The sequence below is a fragment of the Mesoplodon mirus genome, assembly GCF_964341445.2.
Source record: "Mesoplodon mirus genome assembly, chromosome: 14".
Classification (NCBI taxonomy): Eukaryota; Metazoa; Chordata; class Mammalia; order Artiodactyla; family Ziphiidae; genus Mesoplodon; species Mesoplodon mirus.
Genome location: NC_138990.1, coordinates 33,258,788 through 33,280,558, shown reverse-complemented (window position 1 = coordinate 33,280,558; position 21,771 = coordinate 33,258,788).

The following is a 21,771-nucleotide window of genomic DNA, read 5'->3' as shown; positions in this document are numbered from 1 at the left end:
AGATGATTCTTGCCTTTCACAGATAATTTTAGATTTTGAATACATGTTTTTCTCTCCAGCACATAAGGTGCTCGTACACTTAGCCTGAAATGACCGGAGGATGTCAAATTACAAGCCAGTGTCTTGAACAAGAGCACCTCACATACCATGATACAGACATAAAGACTTCAAAACAACTGTGGCCAAAGAGACAGCAACACTAGAAATTAGCATGTTTTTGAAGAGGTGGTATCTTGCGTAATAAAAAGAGTAGATGAAATCACTATATCTAAATGAAAAAAATTATTTTTCATTTCTAATGTATTATATTACAAGCTTAAAACTTTCATATTAAGTATTACTGATCAGATGAAAACTTGAACACATTATTGATAATTCAGTTTATTTCTCACTAGATGTAAAAAGCAGTGTTTCCAGGGCCTCTAGAATTATATAGGGGATGAGCATGTGTAGGAGTGCCTAAGGACACAAGATTGCACGAATTCACCTTTATGGGGGTTGCATTTTATGGGGCGATGCTTTTCAAATGACAAAAATCGGGCAGTAATCACAAATTCTGGATCATCGTTCTCCATCTGGTTTGATTTTGGGAGCTGGGAAGATTTCAGGCCCCCGTGGGCTCGTGGCAAATTCGAGAAGACCCATGGCCATGGTCCTCTCCTTTAGGTGATAGTCATTCCACACGGTCTCCTCAACGCCCGCCCCCCCCACGCACACGCACAGATGCACGCGCACAGTCAAACCCAGCTTTGTCCCCAGGCTACAGGAGTCCTTGGCCAATGAGTCCATCTAACCTGACTTTATCTAAACAACTGATGTAGTTGGACAAAAAATAATTCCCAGAAGGTTCTTTACAGTGAAAACTAGCTGGACCCAGAAAGGTAAAATGAAGCTATGAATCCAGGGATTCAGAGAACACCTTGGAAGATATTTGTGGCTCCTGTAAATCAGTGGCAAAAGGTGAAAATACCAAAACAAGAATATCTGCCTGCCTTGCCCCTGGCTTTGCCTGGTAGCGCTGGGAGAGCCCCTGGAAGCAAGCCAAGGGGCCTAAACCAAGACTCCTCTGGGGACAGGGAGCACACTTCCTAGCAACCCAGCTCCTAGGAAAGGACATCCGTGAGAAGACCCGCTGCTTCCTACTTCTAACACTTCCTATATTGAGGTATTCACTCATCAATGTGCACTAATAAAGGAGAGTTTGATCAGGCGCTGAACCACATCTGAGGAATTCAGACATAAATCACATACTGCTCTTGCTCTGGGCATCAATGCAGTATTAATAACAATAAAACAGCCACATTTGCTCAAGTACATACGCTACACTAGGCTACTTAAATTTATCATCCCTAAATCTCAAAACAACACTTCAAGGAAGGTATTAAGGTAGAAATAAAATCAGCTCTTTTTGTTCGGGGGCAATCTGAGTGACATACACCATATTGTCCTCAGAATATCTCTTCTACTGGGCTCAGGTAATGAACCAAACCCTTGTCCCTAACTTCCTCCGTCCACACGTTGCGTTTTCTCCAGGAGGCTTGGGTGACACCACTGTGCCAAGTAGAGTCCAGGGTGGACAGACGTGCAAGAGACTCAAGGTTCCCTCACTGCACACACTCACACAGACACACAGACACACACACACACACACGCCCTTCTCAAAGGGAGGACCTCTTCTCTGCAAAGTGGCCGCCATGTTATTTTTCTATCTTCTCCAAGGCTGAAGCTGTACTTTGCATGTTACCCAGCCTGAAGCTGTGCAGTCAGCTAGTGCATTGAGACTGAGTGTGCTGTCACAGGTCTGGGAGCATCCTTTCCTGGGAAGTCTGCATATCCTAAGTTTTACCTGTAAGCTCCAGCCATGAGAAATGCACAGGAGGAAGCAAGAGAGAACAGACAGAATTCAATGCTCAGGCTACGAGCATGTGATCTCCCTTTAAGAACAGGGGAAGACTCTGCCCGGTGATGAGGAGAGAAGAGGGAGATGGAGAGAGGGTTGGAGGCCCGCCGCCTCCCTCCACCGTTAGCCCACAGCCCCACAGGGACCAATTTACTTCCTCGTTTACGCTGGGCAAAGCAGCCAGAAGATGTCAGTGCAGTGGGGTTTGCAGAGAGCAGGAAGACTCCAAGCAAGGAGGATGTGGTCCAGTCATGGGAGAGGGTACTGCAGCCTGACAAGGCACATCTGTGGAGCCCCCGCCAGCCTGGAGCTCCTCCGACTTCCCAGAGCCCAGACCTCCGCCAGGCAGTCCTGACACTTCCTGCTCCTGCCAGAGCGGGTCCTCTTTCATTCCTGTCTCTCACCATTCACACATGTGCATTTATTCCTGCATGCTTACATGTTGAATGTCTGCCCTGTGCCAGGTGCTCATCTAGATGCGTGGGACATGGCAGTCAATAAAACAGGCAAAAATCTCTACCTCTTTGAGCTTCTGTTTTACTGGAGAGAGACAGGCAGTGAATATGATCGGTCGGCAAGATACTAGCTAGGGTAGAGGTGAAACTGCCACAGAGAAGTGTGACACAGGGAGTGCTGGGACCTGGGGGGAGCAGCTAACTGAGGTGTTCAAGGAAAAGACTCCCTGCCTAAAGGGCACAGGTGTAAAGACCTGGAGGGGTGATACCTGCCAAGCGCTGGGGGAGGGTGCATGCCTAGAACATTCAGGGATGACAAGAAGGCCAGTGTGGCCAGAAAGGAGCAAGGCAGAGGGGAAGTAGAAGAAACCAGAGGGGTAGGAGACACGTAGCACCTGCAGGGCCATGTAGACCCCTGGAAAGGCTTTGGGTTGGCCTTAGGAAGGAAGCCATCACAGGTATGAGCAGAGGAATGACATGATCTGACTTATTTTTGATCACCGTGGCAACCATGTTGAGAACGGATGAAAAGGCACAGAGGCAGAAGCAGGGCCATCAGTTAAGGGCACTAATCGAGGTGAGAGATAATGGCAGCTTGGCCTGGTTATTCGCCACGCTGATGCTGGGAACTGCTTGGATGCTGGGGATCCTTTGAAGGCAGAGACAGCAAGATTTGCCAGTGGGTTGCAGGAGAGATATGAAAAATAAACTGGAGGTAATGTGAACCAAAAGTTTATTAACCTGAGAACCTCAACGAATGGAGCTGCCTTTCCCTGAGATGGGAAAACAGTGAAAAGAGCAGCTTTGGGGAGAAGGTCAAGAATTCAGTTTTATACCCATTAGGTTTGATAGGACTGATACAAGAAGGAGGACAAGGAAGCAGCTGGGTAGATGAACCTCAATTAGGAGAGAGGTCTGTGCTACATACACGAATCTGGGATGTGCCAGTGCATAGATGGTATTTAATTCCATGAGACTTGATGCGATCACCTGGGAGTGAACATAGATGGAAAAAGGAGAGGTCCAAGGACTGGGTGCTTGGGTCTCAACATGAAAAGATCGGGAAGATGAGGAGACTACAGTGAAAGAAAATGAGCAGAGAACAAAGCCAAGTGCAGAATTTATTTCAAACCAAAGGGAAGTGACCAACAGTATCTGAGGCTGCTGGGCGGTCAACTAGGAAGAGGACTGAGAGCTGACTGACTGATTTAGCAACTGGGTATCCTCTTGTTGGTGACCTTCCTGTGGAACAACAGGAGAAGTTTTGGTGGAGTGTTGGGGGCAAAAGCCAAATTAGAGCATCATGGTGGGGCTGGCGAGACACTCATCAATCTCACTTCCTCTTCCTGGGCACTGAGGAGGACCACAGCTTTTTCCAGGCAGTTTCATAAGTAAGGAACACACTAAAATTTACTCCTAGACACATAGTTCTTAAATGACCTCTTTGCTTCTTCAACACATTCTCCAATCTCTCTCTCTCTCTTCCCTACCCCCTCCCTCTCCCACCATCAGCCTTGAATGGGAAGGTCAAACCCTCAACCTGATCTTTGCTCTGAGTCACTTTATTCAATTCAGGAGTGTTCTGACAATTTTTCACTCAAAGCCTGATTAAATCCTCTATCTTGTTGTTTAGAAATGGAAACAGTTGGCTTTTCCAATCCTGTAAGACCACACATTTCTGGACTTTATGAGCTTTTATTTTTGCTTACAAACTGGCCAGTTCATACAGAGCACATCTGGTTTTAATCTAATATCTCACACCCTCAGTCAACAATAGCCTCCACACTTCACTAACGTTTGGCTTTCCAACTTTATCTTAGAGCTTTACCAAATAATGTGCTGCTACAAAACATGGATTTTTAACTCGCCCATGTGTTATATCTACTCTCCTCATCTCTAAAATTTCCAGTATGCCAAAGTCATCTATTTTAGTTTTTTAGCACAGCAAAGACCTATACCAATGTCTGCATTAGTCAGGACAAGTAATACTAGAGGCTGCAACGAAAACCGTCCAAATGTTAATGATTCAGCAGGAGGAAGGTTTATCCCATTTCCTTTTCCTGGGTACACTGGAATACTACATCCTTCAGCCTCGCTTATAGTTATGTTGGGGCCCTGTGACCTGGATCTCAGGCATAGAAATGTGAGGAGGATGATTTGTGCCAACTCTAAGCAGGCCTGCCCACAAAGACCCCCGTGCGACCCTGCTTACTCTTCACAGTGCGGTCACCATGGAGGATGCATGTTGAAGATGGAGGTGTCACAGCAGAAGTACAGACTGACAGCCTGGATCACCCCCTGGAGGAGAACCACCCAGGAGAGACATCAAGCCACACCAACTAGGATGTGAGAGAGAAAGAAATGTTTATGGTCATTCATTGCAGGATTACTGTACTATCCTGACACGACAAGGGGAAAAAAATTGAGGCAGTGAGCTAGGACATTTTTCTTTGAGGAATTTTTGGTGTAAAGGAAGGGGGTAAATAGAATGATTGAGGGGGAAGTAGATTGAAAACAGAGGATTTTGTTTGCTTTGTGTTTTGTGTAAGGGGAAAAATGACTATGTTTGCACGCTCGTGGGAAATATCTGGTAGAGAAGAAAAACTGATGGTGAGGTCAGAGGGCAGAGAAGTGGGGTGAGGAGATGGAATCTGGAACCCACATGTCGGGAACAACATTGTCTAGGAACACAGACAATTTATCTGTGCAACAGAAGAAGTAGTGTATACGGGTACAGATGCAGGTTAGTAGGTGGGTGAGTTGATGGAAACTTGCACAAGTTTTCTGAAAACTTCAATTTTCTCAACAAGATAAACAGCTGAGATTGAGGGTTGGAAAGGAGACATCACAGATTTGAGGAGGAAAATGAAAGTGATTCATATAATTGTCAAGGACTGTAAGACTGCATATGTAAGGCAAGGGAATTATAAAATATTGGCTGGATTGCTTTAAGGGTCCACTTGAAATGAATGATCATGAATGTAAAGCAAGACCGGCTTTTTTTCTCCAGGCAAGTCCAGCTTCCCACTGGTTATACTGAAGGGCCGTGGGATTTCAGTTGGGTACATAGGGCAGTGACAATAGAAGGGTGAGAGACAGTGACAGAACAATGATAGGCTGAATAGATTGAAGGACCCTGTGAGGTTAAAGGACCCTTGGAGTCAAAGATACTAGAAGAAAGGAGCTGAAAAGGTGATCAAGGAGAGAAGGTCGCTTACAATGGGAGTTATGGAGAGTAACGGTTGTTACTGGTACTGGTCGTGGTGAGATCTTGCATGTGACTGTAGGATGCACAGCTGAGCTAGATGGAGGAAAAGGAGGAAACAGAGGAGAGGAGGACAAGGAATGTTAGAAGGGTCATCTAGATGGATACCGAAATTGCCCATGGTGGAGATGTTTCTCATATGGACCATGAGTCCGAAGCTAAAGCAACGATGGGGGAGGGACCTAGAGGTTGGTGGATGGCTTCAACAGGGAAGGCAGTGGGGATGTACACTGATGACACAGAGATCCAGCAGGGAAGGTTAGGGTATAAGAAGGAAAGAAAGGCCTGGAATCTCCACAAAGAAGCAGGACTCCAAGGCAACAGAAAACAGTCTTACTCAAGAGCACAAAACTCCCATCTTATGCCTGGAATGAATGAGTGAATGAATGATTGTGTCAATCAACTAGTCCAAGCCTTTCTTTTTTTTTTTTTTTTTTTTGCGGTATGCGGGCCTCTCACTGCTGTGGCCTCTCCCGTTGCGGAGCACAGGCTCCGGACGCGCAGGCCCAGCGGCCATGGCTCACGGGCCCAGCCGCTCCGCGGCATGTGGGATCCTCCCAGACCGGGGCACAAACCCGCATCCCCTGCATCGGCAGGCGGACTCTCAACCACTGCGCCACCAGGGAGGCCCAAGCCTTTCATTTTAACGAGGAGGAAACCTAGGTCTGAGGGGTAGAGTCCCTTGTCTCAGACCACTTGGTGAGTTAAGGTCTCCTCTAGAGGGAGCACAGTGATGGTTGGACACAGTTCCTGAACGCATGCCAACCGGGTGGAATATCAGCTCTGTGACTTCAGGCAATTTCCTTAGCTTCTAGGACCCTGGTTCCTCATTTTAAAAAATCATGGATAATAAAAACACCTGCCTCACCAGTTGTTGAAAAAAAAAAGGATTAATATATTCTCAGAACAATGCCTAGCATTTAGCAAATAATCTTTAGGTGTTACCTACTATTATTAACTAAGAACGGTGGTCAGGCTCTTTATGCCTGAAGTTTTTAATTCACGTGTCCCCATGTCTTCCAGCTCTCTGGGCTCAGCCTTTCTTTGTATCCAGATCAAATGGCCTAGACCCCCATTCCACGTGCAGTGGGAAACCTGGCCCCTCCCCCAGATTTCCAAGGATTCCCAAGGACTTACTCCTCTGCCAAAGGCAAGCACACACACACACACAAACACACACACACAAACCTGCACACACCTGTTCTCTCCACCCTTCCTATGAGCCAGCAAGACCCCAAATTCCTGCAAATTCCTGTTACTTTATTATGCAGATCAATTTCACTCTCAACTGCAACCATAGACTACGAAGGTTAGTCCTACCTTTGTTTATATTAAGGTCTACTCTTGTGTATATGAAGGATTGACCCACCTTTTTAAGATTATTTTGTTCGTTTTCTAGCACATTCAAGTTTTTAAACCAGGCTCCCTCCTGCTAACAAGAATTTACCTGCTGGTCAGGTGCCACATAAAGCACTAGCCAGTGTACAAACCTCTGAAACAAGTAAGGAATTTGTACGGAGGGTCTGAGGGCCAGGACCCTGGATAGGAATAGAGAGTGGTTATGGAAGTGCCAGAAGGCAGGCTTCATGTTTGTGGGCTCTCTGCCACTCCAGTAGGAGCCACTGGAAGGAAAGAAGCTCAAAAACATGATAGATGATTTTAAGTCAAGGTCAAGAGCACACCTTTGGCCCGCACCCATGCCAATTGTGGGCTGACCCTCCAGTGAAGGGCCAGGCACAAATTCAAGCCACACAGCCCTTCCTGTGACCTGCAAGAAATGAACAGGAGAGGCACATTCATAAGAAAAAATAAAGCAACACTCTTTCCTGCACGAGCTAGTTCTGGATGTCTGTGTTTCACTATCCCTCAGAGAATGGGGGAAATGAGAAAAAGAAAATGAGCAATGTTTTTTTTAAAGGAGAAAAGGGGGAAATGAGAGAGCAGCAGCACTGGAGAGATGAACACTTGAGGGTCTGGGGACCAGGGAGCAGGGAGTGAGGCTGTTGCTTCGGGCAGGAGAGTCCCTCCTCTTCCTCTGTCTCACAGCTCATCAAGGGTGAATTTAGGACTCTGGTGTGATTCTAGGTGACAGCACAGTATCGACTGAACTGGCTCCTTTTTAAGTCTTCAAAAGAGAAAACACCCAATCCTCTTTGTGAAAATTCAAGCAGAGTTTGATTTATTCTTTACTATGGATAATCCATTTAAAGTAGGAACTAACTCGTGATATCAAAAATTAAATCCAACCTCAATGCACGGATTAAATCTTCACTTTTCTCTCTTAAATCCAACTATCAATTCTCTTATTTGAAATACACATTGGCTCCATCCACCTATTTCAAATACAACCTCTGTCACACAGCTGTGCAGGAAGAGTCCCTTCAACCATCATTACCCCTGCACACACTGGGGAGGGGTTGTTATAGGGCAACTCTCTCTACTGGAGAAGCTGTCACCATTTCAGAATGAACTGTAGTCTTTCTTTCTAGCTCATAATTTATGAGAGAGAAAGACGGGTGGTGGGGGGAAAGGAGAGGAGAGAAAGAAGAGAAGGGAAGAGAAAAAAGAAAAGAAAAAAGAAAACAAGGAAAGGAAAGGGAAAAGAAAGAAAAGAAACCTCATATGTGACTACCCTGAGTTTCATTACCTAGACGTTTCTCCAAAGACATGACATTTTTTCTGAATGTTCTAAAAACGGATGCTATGTATCAGCTAAAAATATGATAATTAACAAGTATGCTTTGAATCACATAATAGCAAATGTCATTTTCCCGTAAGATAGGAGGGTTACTCATAAACTCAATAGAAACCAACAGTGCCTAACAGGTGCCAAGAGGACACTTCCAACTTGGCAAGTAGATCGCAGTCTCCTTTGGCAAACAGTCCATAAAAGTGCCCAAGAGCATGTGCAGCCTTGGGGCCCTGCTTGGAGGGCAAAGAGATTTTTCCAAACTCTGGCTCCCTGAGCTGGGATTCACACGCAGCCTTCCTGCTATTAGGAAGCCACCTGCCATCCTCTCAGCTCAGGTTATATGCCCACAAAGGACAGAAAACACCACGGTGGTGGGTTATTTCTGTTAATAGTTTCCAATTACAGAGGACACGGGGATTTAGTATCCTGGTCATCCCAGTGGTATCCAAAAATAAGCTCTTTCCGGCCATCTTGATTCATTATTCCTCTGTGGATGAAAGTCAGGAAACACCACCAAGAAGGGAAGTTTGTGGTAAGTCATTCATTTTATTTCATTGAGCTTTTGATCCCTAAATGCCTGTTCCTTGCCAGGCAATTCATTGAGTGCTGGTGACACAGAGAGATGTTGACACACAAGCAATCGAGGACAACAGGGTCTGTGATGGAAGCTGCTCTGGAGTTGGAGTGGCACAGAGGCAGGGAGAATGGAAGGAAAGTTTAACACAGGAAGAGATTTTCTGAGTTGAACCTTGAAAGATGAGCCGCGGTTACCCCAGTTACGAGTAGAAACATGGAGACAGGACTGTGTTGGCAGCACTGGGAACCCGTGGGTATTCCCTAGGATGGTGGTGATCCAGGGCACTATTTTTCCTTGGTGAGGCACCCTCAGAAGAGAATTATTGTTGCACATCACACTGCAGCATCAGTATTAGTCCTCTGCCCTTTTTCCCTCCAAGAAGTGCCTGTCCTCCACGCATGCCCTCACTCAACAGACCCCCATGTGACTCAGGCTCTGCAGACAAAGAGGTGACCATGCCTTCAAGCTGCTCGTCATCTAGTTAGTCAACAAAGTCGCGTGTGTGTCATAACATAGGTACCTGACCACCGACAAAACTTCGAGAAAGAGATCAATGCCCCAGGGGGTGGGCAGGAAAGATGGAGCACATGCTTGGGCATCTTCATGGTCCTCCTGGACCTCTGGTCCTCACCCTGGACTTGACATTGCCCGAGGCTCAGCGAATCAGAACACCATTAATGGCTCTGCTCATTTCAGCCTGCAGGATGCCCCTCAATGGGCCCCAGCTGAAGTGAAGCGGGGTACTTCCTTCTTTATACTAGTCCTCAAATGTGTGTTCTCCCCTCACTACTCAGAGTGTGATTTGGGAACCAACAACATCAGATCATCTGGTAGCTTTCAGGCCTCCTCCCGAAACTCTGGAATCTGAATCTGCATTTGAAAGATACGGAGTGATTCAAACTAACAGTAAAGTTTGAAGAGCACTGGTACTCAAATTTGGATGCACATTTTAATCACCTGAAGAGTTTTAAAAAATAAAGGTGTCTGGGTCTCATAGTCTGATTTACTTGTTAAGGGTACAGTCGGGCATCATAATTTTCCAAAACTCCCCAAATAAGTCTAATATGTAGCTAAGTTTGAAAACTCCTAAGTTACCTCTTTAGTCTGACAGCCACTGGCATGGATGAGAGGTGCCTGTGGTTAGTCCAGAGCAGGTGTCGAGGGAGGAAGAATAAAGGAGAGTAGGAGCAGAGGCATTGAGAAGGAAGCAGTCATCCAAACCTTGTTAGAGATGGTCTCTAATTCACCTCTAATTAGACAGCCTCTGCTCTCATGCCCTCACTTTACAAGAGTCCCAGAATGGGTTGGTGACTTGCCACTGTCATAAAACAAGAAAATCAAAAGAGATAGCAGTTCAGGTGGGGGAATTGGAGAACGCAGTTAGCAAGACCTTCAAGCCTCCTAAGGTGTTGACTTTGAGCTGTTCTCATCCCCAGTCCCCCTCTTTGGTGCTGAGCAAAATCCACAGGTGCCTCTACTCTGTTACCTGCGTCACTTCACGTGTCACCTTTTTGTAAGCCATAGATGCCTTCATGGTTCCTGCAATTCACCTGCATATCTGGCTCTGAGTTTCTTGATGGTCAATCCAGAAAGGAAGATATAGTCAGTCTTGTCACCAAAAAGTTATAATTGCCCCAGCTCCTCAAAGGAAGCCAAGCTTTTCCTGACCTTTATCTTTACAGAAGAGTTTCTTGCTTCAGGCTCCATATAGAAGGAACTGAATGACCTAATGCATAGTACTTCAAAGACATCCCTACAGTAATAGTTTTCATAAAGCTATTATGTATAATATCCCTGGATGTAAGCCAAGGAAATAACATTAAAATGCATGAAAATTCTGCTGGGGACTAAGAACATATGGTCCAAGTGCACAGCTTGATGCAGGAATAAAAATTAGCACACTAGAGGAAAGGATAAATAGCATGCCCTTCAAACAAGTCCTCATAAATATCACTTCCACTACCCGGGCTTCTGATAAGGCGGTAGAAGATTGAGGTTTAATTCACTGGCCTGCCATGTCATTGCTCTGTGTCCTGGATTGAAGGAAAAGCCCAAACAACCAATGTAGGGTTAACATCCATTTATGAAAGTTCATAACTCTATCCAAGACTTGTGGGAGAATAGAGAATCATCCATTTTTGTGTAAAGCTGGGCCACGGGTATATCCAAAGGACAATCCAGGGGTTTTCTCAAGAGTTTGTCTCCATTAGGGCACATGAATATATAAATGATGGATCAAGTCCTGAAGTTCTATACACCATGTTTGGTGAATAGAATGTCTCTGTGCCTTTCCTTGGCACTTGTTTCTAATTGCTTACAGGAGCCCTGGGCAATACCATGTCAGAGGGCTTGGTACACAGGGAATTCTTGCAGAGAAAATGAAACTTGAAACAAATCTTGAAAGATGAGGAGGATATCAATAAGTCAAAATAAATGAGAATGATTTGGAGTGAAGAAAATACCTAAAGAACAGTGTCAGCTTTAGAGATGAGCATTGCTGGACTCCTAGACGGCGAGTGGGAGCAGCCAGGCAGCCTGCCTGCCTAATAGGAATAGTTTGTATGGGGTAGTCATGGGAAGTGCAAACCAGTTCTCTTCATTCCAATATCCACTCCTCCCACCTTCAAGAGCTCAGCTTATAGAAAAACCATCACTGGGTGGTTCAAGCTAGAAACTGGGCATCATTTGGACTCCCTTCTCTTGCCCCTTCGCACGCTACTGGCACTATGTCAATTCTACTTATGGAACAACTTTTGAATAGAGAGCTATCCCTTCCAACCACCTCTACTTTCCTCAGTCCAGACAGCGTCATCTCTCACCTGGTCCATTGCAAAAGCCGCCTAACTCATCTCTGCCCCAGGCTGCTCTCCACATTCTAGCCAGAATGGTCTTCCTTAATGTCTCAGTCACCAGCTTTTGTTTTAAGAAATGTAATCCCACTCCAGCTGTTTAGAATAAAGAGGAATCTTTTAAAAGCTATAATGGGAAATCTCAGGGACACAAGAATAGAAAAGCCATGGGCTTTTTGGGAAAAGGAACAGGGAAGAGCCAGGATTCTATGCCATTCTCTCTGATTTTGGAATCTGTATAATCACTCTCAATATTGCCTTTATTTTCCCTTTTCTCTCTCTCCTCTCTCTTGACTAATGGCTTCCACCTCAAGACTAGGAGATGTTAGGGATTCAACACTCACCATCAACTGACTAGAGCTTCAATATCTCTTAGTTGATATCCCTGAGAGAGAGAATCTGATTAGTGGATGATCAGCCAATGAATCAGCTTGGCTTGGTCCATTCCTAATTCGGAGGGCAAGTTGCTCACATGCCATGAACCAAGGTCATTAAAATCTGGTCTTTAGCAAGATGTGTGAACAAGTCACCCATCCCACAACTATTTATTGAGCACCTACTATGTGGTGAGCATTGTACTGGGAACTGCAAATAAACTGTTAAAAAAAAAACTAAAGCACAATGTGATAAGTGCTATCAAGGAAAAGAAACGGACACTACAAAATAGACTGATGGGATAGGGATAAGAGAGTGGAGTCAGGAAGGTCTTTCCAAGCAGATGATAAATGTGCTGAGTCTGAGAGGTGAAAGGATTCATCAGCACAGGAGCCTGAGAAAAGCATGCGCGGCAGAGAGGAGAGAGGTGGGAAGAATGTGGCAACTTCAAGGACAAGAGGAGGAGGATGTGCAACAGGTGATGGGAGGAGGCTGGAGGGGATGCAGTGAGCCTGGAGTAGTCAGCAAGATCCAGACCTGGAGAGACCCTACAGGTTACAGGAAGACGTTTGAAGATTATTTAGTGAGAAGCCACTAAGATGTTTTAACATCTTAAATGTTAAGATGGTGATGTGTCCATGTAATGGGATTTGCATTTTCAAAGATATCTCTGGCTGCTGTGTGAGAAGGGGAACTTGGGAGGCATAAGTGGAAGAGGGAAAATCCACTGGGAGATGGTTGCAGGAGTTTGGGCAAGAAACGATGATGGTTCTGACTAGGAAGCCGCAAGGGTGACTGAGAGAAGTAGCAAGATGCAAGGTAGCCTTTAGAGGTGTGATGAATGGACTTGGGATGATTTGAATGAAAGAATTGAGGAAGCAAGAATCAAAAGGATTGCCAGCTTTTTGGATGAGCGATCGGATGATAACACCCAGAGGGGAAAGTTGTGGGTGGAGGGGGCCAGCCAACATGGCCACCCCAGTAAAACACAAGGTGATGGGTCATCATCCTCTGCTGAAACACTCTTGTTGCCGCCTCATTCATTCATGACAATGTCCAGAGTCTTTAGCATGAGGTTGAAGTTCCTTCACCATCTAGTTCCAGCCTAACCTCTTAGCCCTTCCCACTCCCGCCTCATCCCTGCTGCCTACATTTCAGGGATATGTCTGACGCTGTGACCCTCCCGTGCCTCTGCACAAGGCTTTCCTCTTCCTGAACTGCCCTTTTCTCTGAACTAATTGACTAACAAGACCAGTTCTTTAGCTGGCAACTAAGAATGCATTTTGATGCTTCCAAAGTAACTGCTATGTCACTGACCCTACTTGTAACAGTCTGCAGTTACCTCTTCCTGGGAGAAGTCTAGATTTAATGTGTGTTATTTCTGAAACACAGTAAAACCCAGTAAACTGAAGTTGTTGAGTTGTGCGACCTCAGTTCCCCTGTGTGAAAATAAGGGGTCATGCTTGGTGATCCCTATGGGTTTTCCAACTCTAACTTTTATGAGTCTTTGATGACAAATGAAATTGAAGAAGATGAAGTGACAGACATATCTGTATGCTCACTGGAGTGAAAATTGGAGACCAGTCATCACCTCAGGGGATTAGTCATGTCATAAGCAGGAATTATGCATATTTTTAAATCCCTAAAGAATACATGCTGGGAAGAAAATATAGTAATAGATAAAATTGATTGAATTCATATACTTGCCAGGGGCTCTCCTAAGCATTAAAAAAAAGTTGGAGGAAATTATCCCAAAATGCAAGGTACTTTGTTTGCCGTGGGTGATCTGGAAATCATGGCAGGGGAGCTGATATGTGCATCTCATGGAGATGGGCGATCCCAAGGGGGAGCCTGGGGCGCCCGATTCCTGCATCACACAGTTATTTGTGCAACTTTGCTGATTTTGCTGCACAAATGATTCAGGCTCAAATAGCATGAGGAGCTGGTGATTTTGTTTTTAATTAGAGGAAGAGGATTTCAAAATAGAATCATAACTGAAGATGGAAGAGGTAATTATCATTTTTGAAATCATCTGTGAATCCAGGGAAGAGGCACCAATTTTTTTTAACTTTTTGAGAGTCTCTGTTTTGGAAAAATAACAAGCAGCCCCAAATGGAGGGCTCTCAAAGACCAGATGAAGAAACCAAGTCCAGAATTGGGAAAAGATGTTTCCGAAGTGACATCAGCAAGACCTTGTGAGCAATTAGATGTGGCTGGTGAGGAAAAGGAAAGTGGAGAGAATGACTCCCATGTTTCTGCCTCATTTCCTGATAGGGAATGAGAAGAATTTAAAGGGAAGATGAGTTCTACTGCAGCATTTGAGACCTCTGTAAAAAATGCAAGTGTAGGTGTTCAGGAGGCAGTTGACTTAGGTGAGCAAAAACCAGGAAAGAACTTTGAATGCAGGATGTGAGAGTATGTGGGTGGAAGCCGAAGCCCTGGGAGTGGATAGAACTGAGCCGGGTTCATTAACTCCTGCGTTAATGATAGCAGTCCTATGCCCCAGACCCAGCACATGGACAGGTAATGATCAGAAGCTTCGCTGCAGAAGACAGAAAACTAAGACTAACTAGTAAAGTTTCCCCCATTCCTTTTTCTAGTATCATCAAGGCATCCTTGAAGTACCACATTTCCTCTCGGAAGTTCAGTTTCTCCATCTGTGAAAGGAGATAAAGATTCCCCCAGGGACCGAGTGGCTCAGAACATGTGATTGGAGTGCGGAAAATAAATTAGGAAAAATTAATTCAGTCTCAGTTCCCAGTTCTAAACTAGAGCTATGTCATTTGCACTCATTCATTCATTTGAGGTACATCTATTAAGCACCTGGTCTGGGACAGGCACAGGACAGAGGTGACCGAGGATGCGGAATCAAGGAATGTACAGTCTGTGAGGGGGACAGAGACTTGATCTCTCTTCCGGAGGCATGAACCGGTTCCTGGGAACACTGAGAGAGGGGTTGATTCCTGGCCTGGGGTGGTTAAGAAGGTTCACAAGCAGGGAATTGTTGATGTGAGTTTCAAAGGGTGGAGAAGGGCTCACCATGCAAAGCTGGGCAGACAGAAGTCTTAGGAAGGAGGCATAGAAGTGAGGTGAGAAAACGCAGAGCATGTCTGGGTGCGTTGAATAGTCCTGTGCAACTGATCTCAAGACTGGTGGGAAGTGAGGCTCCAAGTACAGGTGCTAACCAGCCGTGGAGGGCTTTGAATGTCACACCAAGAGCTTGGGTCTTATCCAACTGGAAGGGGGCAGCGTATCATGACCCTGGTCAGACAATTATTCAATTTCCTAATTCTAGCCAAGGGATGAGAGGATACTGACTTCTTATAAACAGCATCTCCTCCAGGGCACCCCTTTGTCTTGAATCTGGCTTATTCTTAACTTGTCATCAGATGTAGTTTTTAATGCTGGATGCACATTATAAACATCTGGGGAGCTCGAAAAAAAATGATGGCTAGGTCTCATCCTGAGCAATTATATCTGAATATTTTCTGTAAAGTTCAGTCACCAGTGTTTTTTTTTTTTAAGATTTCCAGGTGTTCATAAGATGCGGCCAGGGTTAAGAAGTAGTGCTTTAGAGTCAGACCTTCTGTCACCAGAGGAAATGGCCACCAGCTAGTCCCCATCCTTCTGAGATTGTCTCTATAAGACTCGCAAAGGTCAAAGAGCCAAAGCAATCATATTATTCAAAAAGCATATTTGAAAAACATTCAGAAAAACTCAAAAGCACTTGACTTTAATAGGTTCCTCATCCTCAGTGAGCCTAGAATTTGATTCAGATTAATACACCCTTTAGTTTTTATTCAAACAAAGCAAATCTAGGCAGCAATCCATGTAGCTGAACTCCTCCAGCCCCTCTGTCTGAATAGATGCCCTGGACTTCTCAACCGGATCCTTGCGCCCACCTGGAAAACTCACGTGAACCATCTTCCAGTGTGGGAGGCCATGAAATGTTTTAGATGATAGAATTGTTCTGATACTTTTACTTCTGATATTTATTAAAACAACAACCAGACGAACATGTATCTTGTGAAAAGCTTCAATATGCATTGAAGTTTGGGCTCTTTCTGCCCCAGATGTAACCTGTAATATCCTTGAGATACACTCATTAAATACAATAAATAACTCATGACTATTAATATAAGATATGCATATCCACTGGAACATGTCGCTTCCATATCTAATAAACGTGACTTTTAAGGTTTGGGTAGGACTTCAACACTGACCCGGAAGAACGTATAACTTCAAGCCTCACAGGCGGGCAGAGGCACATCTTTGAAGGCAGCCGTGGGAAGGCATCACATCACCTTGGTTCTGACCCCTGCCCTGAGCTGACACACCACGTGACTTGGCACAAGCCCCTTTCCTGGGACTCAGTTTCCCTATTGGTATAAGGGGGGTCGGATTTTCAAAACTCTTTTCCAACTCAAAAATTTCATCTTTACCAATCAGCAACTTTGACTAGGAAGGAAAAGTCCTTTCCTTGGTTTGTATCACAGCTGTTCCTTGTTCTCTGGGTGATGCTACGTCACAACCTCTTTCTTTTCTGTAAATGGGGACAGAATGCTTTACTGAGCAGAGCTCGCAGGTAAAGCAAAGTGCCTGAAATTCTAGGGGCTCAATAAAGCTAAAAGCAAAAACAGCCATCATTTACTGAGTGCCGCTGTGTACTCTGTATAGATGATTTATATGCATGATTCAGTTAATCAACAGCTTAAATTTCGCTGGAACCCATCGGGGTTAGAACTAAATTGACATCATTTCCCAGTTGTCACAATACAGCAGTGTTACAGATGAGGACAGGAGACTGGGGAGGGTCTACAGATTCCTGGCAATGCCAAGATAGGCATCAATAGACCCAGGACTCGAACAAGGGACTCCCTGATACCAAACTGGCTGCTGCCACGGGTCTCTCAACAGCTGGTGCCATCTCCCTGTGTCACTTTCAGAAAGTTGCTTCGTCCCCGGGAGCTTCCCCTACCTCCCACCCTCTGCTTTGCTCACAGAGTTGCCATAAAGGGTAAATCAACTGAGAACTGGGAAAGCACCTTTTAAACTGTGGCGCACACACAGAAGTGAGCAGCTACTGATACTGTAACGACTTCTCACTTGCTGAAAAAGAACGAAATAATCATGAAGAATCCTCATTTAACCTTCGTTACAGAAGAATCCCTTTTAAACCCAGAGTTTCAATCCACTTTCTGTCAGATCTGCTTGGGGGAGGGGAAAGGGGCAGGGAGGTGAAGAACGGCCCCAGCTCCAGCGCTGCGCATGACCCCGCCTGCACTGGGCACCCTGCATGCCATCTCACCAAGGACTCCCCACCACCTGCGCGCGAGATGCTCTATATCTGCCTTCCGGGTCACGAAGCAGAGACATTACCGCAAAATGCAGCTACTAAGCAGCCTAAACCAAATCCTGTTTGAAGCTTGTCATTAAGTGATGGGGTCTCTAAAGCCCTCCTGAAGCATCCCCAAGTCCATTCAACACGAGATTTTGTAAAACACTGTCTTCTCTTCACAGTCTTTTAAGAACAAAGTCTTAACATATCCAGACACGTGGCCAATACATCAATTAGGATGTGACCTCAGCACTTATATCCTGCAAAAAAAACCAAAAAAAAATAGAATACAGTTGTCCTGCCCAATCTAGGGTAGAGTCCTCTTGAAATCCAGCCTCCACTGACCCTGCTCTCGGGTCTTGGATCCTGGAAACACTTTCCGCAAGGAGCTTGTGAGCGACCAGGCTATTATGGGACGGCGTAGGCACTCAGGGCCCTCAGCACCATGACTGCAGTGGACGGCAGTGGTTATTCTCTCCATTAGAGAAAAGGCCAAGCTCTACTAAACAGCCCGAGTCCATTAAGAAGAAATCTAGGTCATTTCTGATTTGAACAGACAGTGTGATCCCCAGCGGCGAAAGAACAAAAATGACTACTTCAGAGAAATGCATTCCCAGTCGTAGCCACCCCCATGACTAAATGACAGGGTGAGATCTGTCTCTGTTCCTTTGCAAGCATCTGTAGGACCATATTTTTGACCCCTATTTTGTGAGTCGCTGTTCTAGGCTCCCTGGGGGAGCAAGGAAGCAGGAACTTACTGCCTGGCCCAGAGCAGCTCCCTGATCAGTGGAATGGATGGGGTTGGATACAGGACAGCACTCCTTATGGGGGAGGAGATGAAAAAGGCAGGGTGGTGGCAGGAGTGGGGGGCAGAAAAGTAGGAGCTGATGATAAGAAACCTTTAGATTGATAACAAGGGCCCAGGCTCTATCCCCCAAGGCACATTACGGAGCTACTGAAGGGTTTATGCAGACAGCTCAATTGGGCATATCTGTGTTCTATGCGCATCGTATTCTCATGTACATTTGAGTGATATTTATGAGTCCTGTGGCTTCTAGCTGAGTTGATGCTTTATCAGATCCTAAAAGGATTCCATGTACCATTGGGTGCACTGAACCCACAAGTGAAGATGCTCATGGGGCAAAGGTGTCCAGCAAAGCCCTCAGCAGGGCTGAAGGTCCCTGCCCATCTGTCATTTAAGCCCAACCCCATCTTCTGAACTTCAAGGAATCTCTTTCTTACCTAAATTGGTTTAGGCTTGGTCTAGGCTTGTCTGGGCTTGAAGGTGAGCCTTCTCTAGTGTAGCAGCTGGTGGGGAGTCACAGGACCCCAAGCCTAGCGCCACTATCCCCCTTTGCTGCTGCATGGTCCCTCTTATAGCATCCTCCACGAGGTCCAGCTATACCATCAACTGACATGGGCCTTGAGCTTGCCTTCTTGTGGGAAGGGCACCCGTGTGGGGGGCAGGAAACCCTACCTGCTCTTGAAAACTCAACGACTGGAAAGTTGTTCTTGATATTGAGTTGAAATCCATCTGCTAGTTACTTACATCCACTGGTATCAGTTTTACCCTTTAGGGTCATTCAGAACACACCAGCTTCCTCTCCAATGGGGCGTGTTTATGTATCTGATTCTCCCTGGACCTGTGAGGTCCTTAAGGATGAGGATGGTGCCTGACTCATGTGGAATCCCCAGAATCTAGCACAATGCCTGACATACAAAAGGTCAATACATGTAGGCTACATTAATGGATGTACACAGGATAAATGGCATTAACAAACCTACGCCTGATAAAATATGCAAGTGAATTTCAAAACAATATTTGTAGGTCATACTCTTGTCTTATAACTTCTCATGATCCACTCCTCTCATGACTCTTATTTGTAGGTCAAAGACTCTCAAAAATAAAACTTGGGGGCCTTTGAGCTAAGACCTTCCCTTGGTAGCCCCAATTCAGGCTGAAATATTCCATTCGAGTAGGAGAACATATGACACTCTCAGAGCCCATGTTCCTTTATGACTTGGGTCACTGTTTCAAATCTATACTTTCTCACCTGGGGAGACTCTGAGGAAATGGAATAGAGGGCACATCCATCTGGCGTGAGCCATGGAGGTGAGAGGCATCCAGAGGAGGTGACCTTCCTTCAGTATCCCTTTGCTACACTTTTCCATGCTCCCCAGAGAGAGAATTCTCCCTTCTCTGTGCCAACACGAACCCTCTCAGCTTCTCCCCTCATCACTGAGTGTCTCATGCGACGGTACCGACCTGCCACAGGCGGCATCCAGCAGGCAGCAGCAGGGGGTGACTCTGTGTGTCCGATTTATCTTTATGTCCTTAGCCCAGCACAGGGACTAGCAAACTCACCAGCAGACTGAACGCTCCCAGTGCATGCACTGAGAATTCGCCCCTGCCCTGCCGAATGCAAACAGCCATGGCATGTGTCTGCCCTTCTGAAGTGGGATTGCCTTGTCAGGTGCCTCTGACCAGAAGGTTCCTATTTCCCTGTACTATTTCTACAAATGACGAATAATTTCATTCCCAGCAAGTGGGTCCCAATTTTCTGCCAGGGCTTGCAGTTTTTCTCTCTGCCTTTTTTTTAAAAATATTTATTTATTTATTTGGCTGCATGGCATGCAGGCTCTTAGTTGCAGCATGCATGCGGGATCTAGTTCCCTGACCAGGGATGAAACCCGGGTCCCCTGCATTGGGAGCGCGGAGTCTTAACCACTGGGCCAGCAGGGAAGTCCTTCTCTCTGCTTTTTGAACCCGCACATCCACTGCTTGATTCCGAGCGCCTGGAAGACATTAGCTCAGTCATTTGCGCATATGAAGCAAGGCCATGAAAACCACATCATGTCACTTTGCCCCTTTGTCCCTAACACTTGGAATGACATCTAAACACCCAACTGGGGCCTGCAAGACCCAGCACGATGGGTCCCTGCCTCCTCTCCAGCTTCACTTCCTGCCCCCCACCCCGCTCCCGCCAGCACTCTGCTCACCAAGCTCCAGGCACACTTGGCTTGCTGTGAGTCTCTAGAACATTCTGCCCTCGGCACTGCGGCAAAGGCTTTCTGCTCGCCAGTCCCTCAGCTGGGAATCACTCTCTCTGATGCTTCCAATGCCTGGCTCTTCTCATAGTCGAAGTTTAAGTGTCATGTTTTCTGAGCCCTTCCTCAGGCAACCTTTCCAAAGCAGAATCTTCCCTGTGTCTCTCATAGAATAGTGACTGTTTCTCCTGCAGTGTGAATTTCCACAGTACTTACTCTGTTGATTATTTGCTGCCCCTCGATGGCGTGAAGCTCATCTTCCTGGCATTCTGTCGTGTCTCCAGCTCCCCACATCATAATAGAACGATGCAAATTAACATCTCCTGGGTGCTTATGTGGGTCAGGCACTGTCCCGTGTACTTCTGGGCCATTGTTTCTTTTAATTCTCACCACAACACTAGAGGGAATTACTATGCCCACTTTATAAATGAGAAAATGAGGCCTTAAGTAAGTTGCCTGAGGTCACACAGTAAGTGACTTAGTCAGGATTTGAATCCATGCTGTCTGATTTCAGAATCCATGGCCATATGATTATAACCTAGAGCTATAGCGTTCAATAAACATGCTCTGAATAAATAAATATTAAAAGCAACAATGGCCGATCTCATAACCTGTATGGCTGTACATTTCTAGACGATAAGAACTATGTCATATATCCCTTTAGTGTTTTCCAATACCCATTACAGTTCTGGGGATAGAGCAACTGAATTGATGATTGCAAAAAGCAGGAATTTAGGGGACTTCCCTGGTGGTGCAGTGGTTTAGAATCCACCTGCCAATGTAGGGGACGTGGGTTCGATCCCTGGTCCGGGAAGATCCCACATGCCGTGGAACAACTAAGCCTGTGAGCCACAACTGCTGAAGCCGGCATGACACAACTACTGAAGCCCGCGGTCCTACAGCCTGTGCTCCACAACAAGAAAAGACACTACAATGAGAAGCCCGCACACCACAAAGAAAAGTAGCCCCTGCTCGCCGCAACTAGATAAAGCCCGCGCACAGCAACGAAGACCTAACGCGCCAAAAATAAATAAATTAATTAATTTTTAAAAAGCAGGAATTTAATAATAATGCAACCTGTGGCAGTGGTGCTGAGTATAGTGACACCAGGCTGCTGATGTGGATCAAACTGCAGAATGTAGAGCACATGCAATATTAGTTCAGCTCTTCTCTTTACAGGCTCGCATTTGCTCCCAAGTCCATGTTCCTCAGCAAGGCACATGTGGTCCTCCGTGACCTGCCCTTGCCTCACTTCAGCCTCATCCCCCAGCC